Raw genomic sequence first — 9984 nt, 5'->3', positions numbered from 1 at the left:
TTATACTGATATTAAAATGATTCAACGATTTTGGCAACCTGCTCTCCCACTTTAAATGCAGTGTGCTGTGTACCGTGCCCGTTTATCCAGAGTCAGAGAAAATGCACGGCGTGATAGACAAATTAATGAGTCCATCAACAGAAGATTTTATTTTACATTTAACCCGAATTATCATGTGTGATTATCTATTATTTTCATATTTGTTCTTTTAAATTTTACTAGCGTACAAAAGACCGCTAGAATTTATTTTCAGGGCCACCCCAAAATCTTAGTTACGCCATTGGCATGTACCTACAGCAATTTATGTGATGTACGGATTTCGCAAAGACATGCGAGAAACGTGTGAGTTGGATTTCGCTTTACCGATGCTTTCGTAATTTACGCTGGCTGGCGTGGAACAGGTCATTCTGTTCGAGATAACTCATTATGCTTTCGTTCAGAATTTCCTCGCTCAGAAACAGACTTTTCCACAGATCTTATCTAATACGAAATAAACAATTGTTTCAAAATCTTCTGAAAGCAGCTCCCAGCGGTCATATAACGAGTTATAGAATTTTTATGTTATTTCCTGGTAACAGTTTCCGAGAACGGCATGTTCTCCGCAAGTTTCTTTATCTTTTGGTTGCACATAAAAGTTTTAGTGGGGAATAGAATTTGCAATGAATAGGTTACTCCCAATGTTTCAGTATCAAAATAATGCCATGCCACACGTTTTATGTCCGAGGTATTCAACTGTACGGCCGTTAATGACAGTATTGCTCACCTATGGCGATAACAGCTAAACGAACAACGGTGAGAATAATCTCAAGCAGCTAGTTATGTTTCTTTTCAATTGCTGCTGATATGGCACCCACACGAAAGACTCGAATCTCGAAATCCACGTCTAACGAGAGACCTTAAGTTCTTAAAGCGCAGTACAACTAGCGCATAAACCGACCAGCCATCGACAAGTTCCTTGCTTTGCCTGCTACCTTATTCACCAGCTTCAAAATGCGCCCACAGGTATACAACGGAGTTGATATGGCTCCGAAAATACTAAACAGGCGAACACCTTAGAAGTCAGGATGCAACAAGAAATTATCAAACTGACAATTTTTTTCTTGAGCAGATACATCAAACAAAATACTGAAATAAATTGACTGAACAGGTTTACTATGACACGCAGCGTCTCCACGAGATTTAGGTATAGATTTGATAGCAAAATTGCTTTAGACAGAAAAGCTAATCTTTCTTTGCTACAATGTGCATATATGTTATCGCCTCCTGTACCCCGCAACTGAGACTGTTCGCGGATGACACTGTTGTATACAGAGAAGTCAGAGCGCTAGAAAACTGTAGCGAAATGCTGGTACCGACAGGGGTGGCGCAGGTGTTAGCACACTGGACTCGCATTCGTGAGGGCGACGGTTCAATCCCGCGTCCGGCCATCCTGATTTAGGTTTGCCGTGATTTCCCTAAATCGTTTCAAGCAAACGCCGGGATGGTTCCTTTGAAAGGGCACGGCCGATTTCCCTCCCCATCCTTCCCTAATCCGAGCTTGTGCTCCGTCTCTAATAAACACTAATCTGCTCATCAAAACTGGTTCAAATGGCTCTGACCACTATGAGACTTAACTTCTGATGTCATCAGTCCGCTAGAACTTAAAGAACTACTTAAACCTAACTAACCTAAGGGCATCACACACTTCCATGCCCGAGGCAGGATGCGAACCTGCGACCGTAGCGGTCGCGCGGTTCCAGACTGTAGCGCCAAGAACCGCTAGACCACTCCGGCCGGCAATAACCTCCTCGGAAATGCGGGAATGGTGTAGAAGGTCGATGCTCGGTGCAGTTAGTGGTAAGTGATACTCAGCACATACAAATGTAGCTTGCTCATAAATCTACGAGAAGGCCGTTGACTACGAGGGGCAATGCTTTTTTTTTTTTTTTTTTTTCACGGCCTATTTCCGTTGAATAAATACGGAATTTGTGGTGGAACATCGTGGAATATTCCTGCGTCAACTATTATAGTTTCATGAAGTTCCGATGGGCAGCGGCGATATATTATACACTATGTGGTCAGAAGTATCCGGACACCCCCCAAAACATACGTTTTTCATATTAGGTGCATTGTGATGCCGCCTAATGCCAGGTACTCCATATCAGCGATCTCAGTAGACATTAGACATCGTGACAGAGCAGAATGGGGCGCTCCGCGGAACTCACGAACTTCGGACGAGGTCAGGTGATTGGGTGTCACTTGTGTCATACGTCTGTACGCGAGACTTCCACACTCCTAAACATCCCTAGGTCCACTGTTTCCGATGTGATGGCGAAGTGCAAACGTGAAGGGACACGTACAGCACAAAAGCGTACAGGCCGACCTCGTCTGTTGACTGACAGAGAGCGCCTACAGTTGAAGGGGGTCGTAATGTATAATAGGGAGACTTCTATCCAGACCATCAAACAGGAATTCCAAACTGCACCAGTATCCACTGCAAGTACTAAGACAGTTAGGCGGGAGGTGAGAAAACTTGGATTTCGTGGTTGAGCGGCTGCTCATAAGACAAACATCACGCCGCTAAATGCCAAACGACAAATGGTTCAAGTGGCTCTGAGCACTATGGGACTTCTTAACATCGGAGGCCATCAGTCCCCTAGAATTTAGAACTACTTAAACCTAACTAAACTAAGGACAAGCCGGCCTGTGTGGCCGAGCGTTTCTAGGCGCTTGAGTGGAACCGCGCGAAAGCTACGATCGCAGGTTCGAATCCTACGTCGGGCATGGAGTTGTGTGATGTCCTTAGGTTAGTTAGGTTTAAGTAGGTCTAAGTTCTAGGGCACTGATGACCTCAGATGTTAAGTCCGATAATGCTCAGAGCTTTTTTTTTTTTTTTTTTAACCTAAGGACATCACAGAAATCCATAAACGAGTTCCGGACTGAAGCGCCTAGAACAGCTCGGCCACTGCGGCCGGGCGCCAAACGAAACCTCGCTTAGTGTAAGGAGCATAAACATTGGTCGACTGAACAGAGGAAAAACGTTTTGTGGGGTGACCAATCACGGTACACAATGTGGCGATCCGATGGCAGGGTGTGGGTATGGCGAATGCCGTGGTCGTGTTTTTCGTGGAAGGGGCTTGCACCTCTTGTTGTTTTGCGCGGCACTATCACAGTAGAGGTCTACATTGCTGTTTTAAGCACCTTCTTGCTTTGGACTGTTGAAGAGCCATTCGGGGATGGTGATCGCATCTTTCAACACGATCGAGCACCTGTTCATAATGCACGAGTTGTGACGGAGTGGTTACACGACAATAACATCCCTGTAATGGACTAGCCTGCACCGACCGACATCGATACCGCTCCTCTGTGGAGCACTCCTTGAAGAACGGGCTGCCATTCCCCAAGAAACCATCCAGCACCTGATTGAACGTATGCCTGCGAGAGTGGAAGCTGCCATCACCGCTAAAGGCGGGCCAACACCATATTGAATTCCAGCATTACCGATGGAGGGCGCCAAGAACTTGTAAGTAATTTTTAGCCAGGTCTCCGGATACTTTTGATCACATAGTGTACGTAGCCTTCAAAATGGCGTCTGTAGCGGAGCTGCGTTCCAAGCAGAGAGCTGTCATTGAGTTTCTTTTGGAGGAGAACCGTAGCATCGCACATATTCCTAGGCGTTTGCAGAATGTCTTCTAAAGACAGGCAGTGAACAAAACCACGGTGAGTCGTTGAGAGAGGTCCCTGTCATCATCACGACAAGGTCGCGGAAACTAGTGCCGCCCGGCCGCGCACAGCTGTGTCTGCTGATGTGTTGAAACGTGCGGACACTCTCACTCGACATAATCGATGGATCTCAAACACCTCGCCGCACAGCTGAACGTCTCTGCTGGTAGTGCTGACATACTCGTCCACCAGTTGGGGTACTCAGGTGTGTGTGTCTGCTGGCTTTCTCGCCACGTAACAGAAGACCATAAAGAGCAACGAAGGATCACCTGTGCGGCAGTGCTTGCGCGTTACGACGCTGACCGTGCTGATTTGTTGTCGAACGTCGTCACAGGCGATGAATAAAGGGTTCATCACTTCAAACCAGAAACAAAATGCCAGTCCATGGAGTGGTTCCACGCCATCTCTCGTCTGAAGAAAGAGTTCAAAGCCGCACCCTCCGTCGGTAGAGTCATGGCAACGACCTCTGGGATTCTGAAGTGGTTATTCTGTTTGATGTCCTTTCTCACGGTGCAACTGTCACCTCTGAAGTGTACTATGATACCCTCAGGAAACTGAAAAAACGACTTTCATCTGCGATGGTGAAACATGGCGGGGGTTCGGTAACGATTTGGGCAGCCATAATTCCAATCCCAAAGAAAGCAGGTGTTAACAGATGTGCGAATTACAGAACAATCAGTATAATAAGTCACAACTGCAAAATACTGACGCAATACTGACGCGAATTCTTTACAGACGAATGGAAAAACTGGTAGAAGCCGACCTCGGGGAAGATCAGTTTGGATTCCGTAGAAATGTTGGAACACGTGAGGCAATACTGACCCTACGACTTATCTTAGAAGAAAGATTAAGGAAAGGCAAACCTACGTTTCTAGCATTTGTAGACTCAGAGAAAGCTTTTGACAATGTTGACTGGAACACTCTCTTTCAAATTCTGAAGGTGGCAGGGGTAAAATACAGGGAGCGAAAGGCTATTTCCAATTTGTACAGAAACCAGATGGCAGTTATAAGAGTCGAGGGACATGAAAGGGAAGCAGTGGTTGGGAAGGGAGTGATACAGGATTATAGCCTATCCCCGATGTTATTCAATCTGTATATTGATCAAGCAGTAAAGGAAACAAAAGAAAAATTCGGAGCAGGAACTAAAATCCATGGAGAAGAAATAAAACCTTTGAGGTTTGCCGATGACATTGTAATTCTGTCACAGACAGCAAATGACTTGGAAGAGCAGTTGAACGGAATGGACAGTGTCTTGAAAGGAGGGTATAAGATGAACATCAACAAAAGCAAAACGAGTATAATGGAATGTAGTCTAATTAAGTCGGGTGATGTTCAGGGAATTGGATTAGGAAATGAGACACTTAAAGTAGTAAAGGAGTTTTGCTATTTGGGGAGCAAAATAACTGATGATGGTCGAAGTAGAGAAGATATAAAATGTAGACTGGCAATGGCAAGGAAAGCGTTTCTAAAGAAGAGAAATTTGTTAACATCGAGTATTGATTTAAGTGTCAGGAAGTCGTTTCTGAAAGTATTTGTATGGAGTGTAGCCATGTATGGAAGTGAAACATGGACGATAAATAGTTTGGACAAGAAGAGAATAGAAGCTTTCGAAATGTGGTGCTACAGAAGAATGCTGAAGATTAGATGGGTAGATCGCATAACTAATGAGGAGGTATCGAACAGAATTGGGGAGAAGAGGAGTTTGTGGCACAAATTGACTAGAAGAAGGGATCTGTTGGTAGGACATATTCTGAGGCATCAAGGAATCACCAATTTAGTACTGGAGGGCAGCGCGGAGGGTAAAAATCGTAGAGGGAGACCAAGAGATGAATACACTAAGCAGATTCAGAAGGATGTAGGCTGCAGTAGGTACTGGGAGATGAAGAAGCTTGCACAGGATAGAGTAGCATGGAGAGCTGCATCAAACCAGTCTCAGGACTGAAGACCACAACAACAACAACAACTGTGACGTTCCATCGGTCCCTTGATTACTCTGCAAGGCACATTACTACCAACGATTATGTGATCATTTTGGCTGATTAGGTTCATCCCACTGTGCAATGTTGGTTCCCCAGTGGTGAAGCTGTGTTCCAAGTCGACAGGGCTGCTGTTCACACACATTGCATCGTCCAGGATTGGTTTTGAGAACACGAGGATGAATTGTCGCGTCTCCCCTGGTCATCAGTCACCAGATCTCCATATTATTTAGCCTTTGTGGTCTACTACAGGGAGACAGGGGTGCGTGATCACTATTCACTTCTTCTTCGCCTTAACTTGTCACTATTTTGCAGGAAGAATGGTACAAGATTCCAATGAAAGCCTTCTTGTTGTTGTTGTGGTCTTCAGTCCTGAGACTGGTTTGATGCAGCTCTCCATGCTACTCTATCCTGTACGAGCTTCTTCATCTCCCAGTACCTACTGCAACCTACATCCTTCTGAATCTGCTTAGTGTATTCATCTCTTGGTCTCCCTCTACGATTTTTACCCTCCACGTTGCCCTCCAATACCAAACTGGTGATCCCTTGATGCCTCAGAACATGTCCTAACAACCGATCCCTTCTTCTAGTCAAGTTGTGCCACTAACTCCTCCCAAATTCTATTCAATACCTCCTCATTAGTTATGTGATCTACCCATCTAATCTTCAGCATTCTTCTGTAGCACCACATTTCGAAAGCTTCTATTCTCTTCTTGTCCAAACTATTTATCGTCCATATTTCTCTTGCATACATGGCTACACTCCATACAAATACTTTCAGAAACTATTTCCTGACACTTAAATCTATACTCGATGTTAACAAATTTCTCGTCTTCGGAAACGCTTTTCTTGCCATTGCCAGTCTACATTTTATATCCTCTCTACTTCGATCATCATCAGTTATTTTGCTCTCCAAATAGCAAAACTCCTTTACTACTTTAAGTGTCTCATTTCCTAATCTAATTCCCTCAGCATCACCCGACTTAATTAGACTACATTCCATTATCCTCGTTTTGCTTTCGTTGATGTTCATCTTATATCCTCCTTTCAAGACACTGTCCATTCCATTCAACTGCTCTTCCAAGTCCTTTGCTCAAAGTTTTTATTTCTTCTCCATGGATTTTCATACCTACTCCGAATTTTTCTTTTGTTTCCTTTACTGCTTGCTCAATATACAGATTGAATAACATCGCAGAGAGGCTACACCCCTGTCTCACTCCCTTACCAACCACTGCTTCCCTTTCATGCCCCTCGACTTTATAATAAAGAAATAAATATAAATGTCAGCATATGATGGTCTAACAAACCCTAAATGCTCAGAGAAACACTTTGTAATAAATACTGAAGAAATAAGTAAAATATGCACTCCCCGTCACATGCCAGTCTAAAATCCAGACGTAGTGATTAATTGGTGGTTACAAGTGGAAAGATATATATAGCATCCCCCCCCCCCCCCAGCCAATACTCCCACTCCTTTGCATCTGCCATAAAATCCTTCTGCATCGCTCTTCTAGCCACTGTTCTCTGCATTAATTATTTCTGCTTTGTCCGTAACGTCTTTTAAGTTTTCCCTCAATCCCTTTTTCTGCTCGGTGTCGAAGCCATGATCAATAGATATTAAGATATTGCGGATCTGAAACAACTACAATTCATTGCAAGCACAGAGTATCCAGTTTCGTCGTATTTTACACTGTTTGCGCTCCAGCATATAACTGTTACTTTTCGCTGCAATAAATTGAAGTGCTTTAGAATTGCTTGTTTTGACCCTTAAATCACGGTCGTGGCATGACGGAAAGCACGTCTCCTCAGTATTGGACCACAGCTGTTTTCCTTTGTGTACTACGGACACACGAAATAGTTAGCCGTACTGGCGATTTATACAATTTTTTTCAACAAAACATTTACACGTAGATCACTCGTTGTCCTATGACAACAGAAGCGAAGATTATTCCGTCGACGATGGAGTACTCAGCTGTGCCAGTTGTTCAGTCTCACATCGCACGCTCAAGGAACGAGAAAAGTGATTTTAGTTACCGGTAGGGTGGGTAACTTAATTTTTGAGCCATAATTCAAACCGTATTACAAGCTTAAACGTTTCACTTCTGTTCCACTTACTGGTGTCTCAGGTCTTAAAGACGTACCTATGTCAAAAAGACGCATGAGTAAGTGTAATACGTGATATCATGGCAGAATGACATTGTGAAAAAGATTGACAATGTCCGAAAGTCAGTGTCAGGAAGTCTTTTCTGAAAGTGTTTGTACGGAGTGTAGCCATGTATGGAAGTAAAACATGGACGATAAATAGTTTAGACAAGAAGACAATAGAAAATTTCGAAATGTCGTGCAACAGAAGAATGTTGAAGATTAGAGGGGTAGATCACGTAACTAATCAGGAGGTACTGAATAGGATTGGGGAGGAAAGGAATTTGTGACAAAACTTGATCAGAAGAAGCGATCGATTCTGAGGCATCAAGGGATCACCAGTTCAGTATTGGAGGAAAGCGTGGAGGGTAAAAATCGCAGAGGGACACCAAGAGATGAATACACTAACCATATTCAAAAGGTCGTAGTTTGCAGTAGTTACTCCGAGATGAAGAAGCTTGCACTGGATAGAGTACCATGGAGAGCTGCATACAACCAGTCTCTGGACTGAAGACAAGAACATCAACAACAACAACAAGTCCGAAAATGCAGGGGCAAGCAAAGGGTGGGGGGAGGCCTTAAGAATCTCTGGCTTTCTTGGGTTTGTATATTTTTGTCCAACCCCAGTATGACTACCACACTAAATTTGTGAGTAGACTTCTTGATAGGTAGGATGGATCATGTTATCTTGGACACACATCGACATAAGTAGAAGTAATTGCAGGCTAAAACTTAGAGTTGGGACCCTTACTGTTTATGTTGATGTGTCATAGATGACATTAACATAAATTGAGCGTTTTTGTAGAGGAAGCTGTTATCTATACTGCGAAGTGTCTGGATAAACCTGCACAAATATTTGTAAAATTTCAAAATGGTGTGAAGATTGGTATTTTCTTCAAGTGTTCAAAAATGTAAAATTGTGCCCGTCACAAAATACAGAAACACTGTATCCTGTACCAGAGAATCACAACTGGAATCGATTAGCTTTAGCATATCCATGGCTTTAAGGCTTTTTGGGAAATTGAAATAGAATGATTTTTAGTCGTATGTACAGAAAACATAATGCGTGGTAATGGCAAGTACTCTCAGCCATGCACTTCACTATTGTTTGCGGAATATGTATGTAGATGTAAATGGTCATGAAAGACCTTCTGCCTGTCTCTGGCATATATCGATACAAGTCGACAGGGAAAGTTCTGGCGCAAAGCGCCGTCGGAATTTGTCAGTCTCGGCCGTATATCGATAAATGTCGCTAGAACAATGTTCTGTACAGCGAGCCAATGAGAATGCAGCTAGTTCGAGAACGCTACAAGCTTGGTAGGTGTGGTCCCCCCACCAGCTCCATTCAGAACTCTATAAAAGGGCGCCCTTCCGCTGTTCCCATCAATCCCTTCGGCAGATCTTCAGGGGTACCGGAGGACGTCTCTTTAACTCGCAGTCGGATATCTGGTAAGTTAGCTGCACTGCACGCTGCAACCATTTAACCTGTTTCATTTTTCTCAGTGGGTAAAAAAGAAGATCAATTTTAACTTCCTTCCTACAGTTCATGACGTCTTATGCCAGTTGCAAGCTTATCCACTTACATTTGTTAGTAGGTATCGTAGCTGATGTCCGTGCTTGTAAAGAATGTAATACAGAAATCCAGCGTATGAAAATTTCTGTTAAAGTATTTTTCCTTTATCCATTCGTATTTCAGCATCTGCAATGAAATAATAATTTATTTTACTGTCATACATAAAAAAGGTAATTATCTTCGTGCCACAGGATGTACACCTCACAGCTTACCATGTCTTTCAACATTCTCTTTAAGGTTGTGAATGCAATTACTTTATTACGTAACGAATTAGATCTAAAAAATATGTACTGTCTGCTTCCTTTCACGAATCATTACTGTGACAGAAATAACATACGAGGTGACTTATAAAGTGTTTGAGGGTCGTATTGAAAAACATTACTCGGATCGTAGAAACCTAACAATGTTTGACACCGTATTTAACTCCTTTCTGTGTTTTGCAGCTTGGTAAACAGTGCCGAAAAAAGAAGCAGTCTCGAGGGACACCTAATCCACAGTGCGGTGGTACGGTAAGTTATGTTTATGTAAAGCATTTACTGAAAGCACATAAATGTGTACATATGGCCGTCTAAAAAATTAAGCACTAGCGTC

The sequence above is a fragment of the Schistocerca serialis genome, chromosome 10, assembly GCF_023864345.2.
Source record: "Schistocerca serialis cubense isolate TAMUIC-IGC-003099 chromosome 10, iqSchSeri2.2, whole genome shotgun sequence".
In the NCBI taxonomy this organism is placed as follows: Eukaryota; Metazoa; Arthropoda; class Insecta; order Orthoptera; family Acrididae; genus Schistocerca; species Schistocerca serialis.
The sequence above is the reverse complement of the archived record's forward strand: the minus strand, read 5'-3'. Positions refer to the sequence as shown.